Source organism: Carlito syrichta, unplaced genomic scaffold, assembly GCF_000164805.1.
Source record: "Carlito syrichta isolate Samal-C Ts95f unplaced genomic scaffold, Tarsius_syrichta-2.0.1 Scaffold303105, whole genome shotgun sequence".
In the NCBI taxonomy this organism is placed as follows: Eukaryota; Metazoa; Chordata; class Mammalia; order Primates; family Tarsiidae; genus Carlito; species Carlito syrichta.
In genome coordinates, this window is record NW_007247201.1 from 125,154 (window position 1) to 129,433 (window position 4,280).

Genomic DNA, 4,280 nt, shown 5'->3' on the forward strand with positions numbered 1-4,280 from the left:
GTGGCCGCTCCCAGCCACTGCAGCCTCGATCTGCTGGGCTCTGGTGATCCTTCCACCTCAGCCTTCTGAGTAGCCGGAATTACAGCCATGTGCTTCCACGCCTGGCTGATTTTTTGATTTATTGTAGAGATGAGGTCTCACCAAGTTGCCCAGGCAGGTCACGAACCCGCAGGCTCAGGCCATCCACTCACCTCAGCCTCCCAAAGCACGGGATTACAGACTGAGCCACCGAACCCGGCTTCCAGAATATATTTAAACAAACAAACAAAACTCCTACAACTTAACATAAAATCCCAAACAACCATATTTGAAAATGGGCAAAGGACTTAAATATATATTTCTTCAGAGATGATCTACACATGGCAAACAGGCATACTAAAAGATGCTAAACATCACTAATTATCAGAGAAATGTCAATCAAAACCACAATGAGATATCAACTCACACTTACTAGCAAAGCTACTATTAAAAAAAACCCAGAAAATAACAAGTGTTGGTGAGGATGTAGGAAAATTAGAACCCTTGTGCAATGTCAGCGGGACTGCAAAATGGTACAACTGCTATGGAAAACAGTAGGGGGTTCCTCACGAAATTTAAAAAATAGAATGACCATATAATCCAGCAATCCACTACTGGCTATATATGCAAATGAAATCAGGTATCAAAGATGCATTTGGAGGTGGGAGTGGTGGCCCACATGAGCTACTCAAAAGGCTTAGGCAGAAGGATCACTTGAGCCCAGGAGGTTGAATCTAGCCTGAACAACATAAAGAGCTTATAAAAAACAAATATTTGCATAACCAAGTTCATAGCATCACTATTGACAATACTCAAGAGGTGGAATCAACTCAAATGTCCATCAACAGATGAATGGATAAACAAAACATAATACACACACACACACACACACACACACACACACACAGGCACACACAGGCACACACACACAAAATGGAATATTATTCAGCCTTAAAAAGAAAGGAAATCCACATGCTTCAACATGGATCAACCCTGAGAACATTATGTAAGTGAAATAAGCTAGCCACAGAAATACAAATACTGCATGATTGCATTTATGTGAGGTATTTGGAATAGTCAAGTTCCTAAAAAACAGAAAGTAGAAACTTATATAAGGTATCTAAAGTAGTTAAGTTCATAGAAACAGAAAGTGATTACCAGCAGATAGGGGAAGGAGATATAAAGTTTCAGATATGCAAGATGAAAAACTTCTGGAGATCTGTTTCAAACAATGTGAATATACTTAACATTACTGACCTGTACACTCAAAAATGGTTAAAAAGGGGCAGAGGAAGAGGAAGAGCAAGATGGTGGTTTGAACCCTCTAGCAATTGCCCCTGCACAGGAACATCACATTGCACAACTATCCATGCAAGAAAACACCTTCACAAGAGCTGAAGAAATCAGGTGACAGAACACAGTACCTAGTTTTAGCATAATAAGATGTACCGAAGAGGGTGGGAAGGACAGTTTCACATTGCCTTACAGCACCCCCCCCCCAACCCCAGGCAGTACAGCAAAGAGAGAAAATCTGTATGCTTGAAAGAAGGAGAGGGCAGTGTATAGGGAACTTCTCACTGGAACTCTGTACTGGCTCCATGACAGTTAAACACAGCACCAGGCAGAACCCCAAGGTCCTTTATTCCAGGCCAGTGCCAATGGAGGGAGCCTTTAGAACTGACCTGAATTGTACCCCATATCTTTGTAATAAAAATTAATAATTAAAAAAAAAGAATTTTGAAACAAAGTAACTTCTGGGAAAAGAATATAAAGAAAACATTGCCAGGCACAGTGGCTAAAAAAAAAAAAAAAAAGGAACTGACCTGGGCCAGAAGAAAATCCATCACCCCAGTAGAAGGAAACTGAATCCCAGCCTGCTCTACCACCTGCTGACTCAAGTGGTCTCTGGTCCCAATAAATTTCAGTGGCAGGTAGGCCATAGCGACCATGGTTCTTGGGTAAGCCCCAGTGCTGTGCTGGTCTGGGAGGCCATAGGCTTGAGGTAAGACCCAGCACATCATCAGCTGCAGTGACTACAGGGGTGCTGTGTTGTTACCCTCCTCCAACGTGAGGCAGTGCAGCATGGAGAGAGACTCCTGCTGGAGAGAGAGAGAGGAAAGAGTGCAGGGACTTGGCCTAGGAACCCAATTAGCAACCCTGCCACAGCAAAACACAGCAGCTGGCAGAAGACCACAGCTCCTGATTCCAGATCTGTGCTTCTGGATGGTGCTTATAGACCAACCCGCTAGAAGAGAATGTGTCACCCCAAGAGAATGGACCAAAGTCTCAGGCAGCTTCACCACTGGCTGATTAAAGTGACCTCAGGCCTGAGTAAATAGCAGCAGCAGCCAGACAGTCACTGCAGCAGGCCTTGGGTAAACCCGGGTACTGTGCTGCTCTGGGAGGCTAAGGGCTAAGGGGTCAATCCACTGCAGTGCCAGTTGCAGCAGCCATGGGTGTACCCATGCCACCCCTCTCCCAACTCCAGGAAATGTAGTGTGGAGAGAGATTCCTTCTGCTTAGGGAAAAGAAAGTGAAGAGTGCAGGGGATTTTACCTGGGAAACGAGGGAATTCTCGTGCTGGAAACCAGGAGTCTGCATGAGTTGCAGCCTACCTGGGCCTAGGGTGCCCTCTGCTGCTAAAATGGTTGCAGTGACTACAAGCTTAGGAAACTTAGTTCCCTCTGAATTCCTGGAAAGCTCTCTGAAGAAGGATGAGTACAAACATGGCCAGATGGTGAAGATTAGAATAAATACCTAATTCTCTAACACCCAGACATCAACAAATGCTCACAAGCATCGGGAACATTTAGGGAACTATGACCTCGCTAACAGGACTAAATAGGTGCCAGTGATCAACACTGAAGAGATAGAGATAACCTTTCAGACAGGGAATTCAAAATAGCTGTTTTAAAGAAACTCAACTAACTTTAAGAAAACACAGAGAAGCAACTCAGAAATTTATCAGGGTAATTTAACAAAGAGATTAGAATAATTTTAAAGGCCGGACTCAGTGGCTCAGCCTGTAATCCCAGCACTTTGGGAGGCCAAGGTGAGTGGATTGCCTGAGCCCACGGGTTTGAGACTAGTCCGGGCAACTTGGCAAGACATCATCTCCACAGTAAATCAAAAATCAGTTGGGCATGGTAGCACACGCCTGTAGTTCCAGCCACTTTGAAGGCTGAGGTGGAAGAATGGTCAGAGTCCAGCAGGTTGATGCTGGGATGGCTGTGAGCATGCCACTGCACTCCAACCTGAGCGACAGAGTGAGACCCCAACTCAAAAATAATAATAATTTAAAAAATCAAACATAAATCATAGTGCTGAAAAATACAACCAACTGAATTATGCATTAGAGGGTCTCAACAGCAGAATTTATCAAGCAGAAGAAAGAACCAACAAGCTCCAAAACAAGCTATTTGAAAATACACTGAGGGGAAAAAAAAGGAAAAAAATGAAAAAGAATGCCTATAATACCTATGAGACAGCATCAAAAGACCAAATGGAAAAGTCAATTGCCTTAAAAAGGGAATAGAGAAAGAGAAAGGGGTAGAAAAATTATTCAAAGAACTAATAGCAGAAAACTTTCCAATAGAGGGAAAGATACAAATATCCAGGTACAAAAAGGTCAAATATAATCACCAAGCAGATTCAACCCAAATAAGACTACCCCAAGGCATATAATAATCAAGCTGTCAGCTGGGCTTGGTGGCTCAGCCTGTAATCCCGTGCCTTTGGGAGGCTGAGATGAGTGGATTGCCTGAGCCCGTGGGTTTGAGACCCGCCTGGGCAACTTGGCAAGACCTCATCTCTACAATAAATAAAAAAATTAGGCGGGCGTAGTAGCGCGTACCTGTAATTCCAGCTACTTGGAAGCCTGAGGCGGAAAGATCGCTGGAGCCCAGTGGTTCAAGACTGCAGTGGCCGGGAGCAGCCACTGCACTCCAGCCTGGGTGACAGAGTGAGACTCCAGCTCAAAAAACAAAAAACAAATCACTTATTCTGGGCTTCTACAGACCTCAAGAAAAATAATCCCATTGCTATAGACTCATACTTCACAGTATCTTTATAATATGCTCAGGATAATATCTTTAATGTCCTAATTTTTCCATCACAATCTAAGCACATACCCTCTCGTCATATAGTCTGTTAATAAGACAACAAGTTCATCTATAATTATGAAGTCTGGCCTCTAAATATAGTTATTAAATCACCCTTCATCTTTGGCTTCTCTTTTTTTTTTTTTTTTTTTTTTTTTTTTT

At 43.2% G+C, this 4,280-nt stretch overlaps 1 protein-coding gene across 1 annotated transcript in view; it reads right to left on the bottom strand.

Moving 5' to 3' along the window:
* The window catches only part of HSF5 (heat shock transcription factor 5), a 50,706-nt gene that overhangs the window by 20,249 nt on the left and 26,177 nt on the right, over positions 1–4,280 (bottom strand). The window lies entirely within an intron of this gene.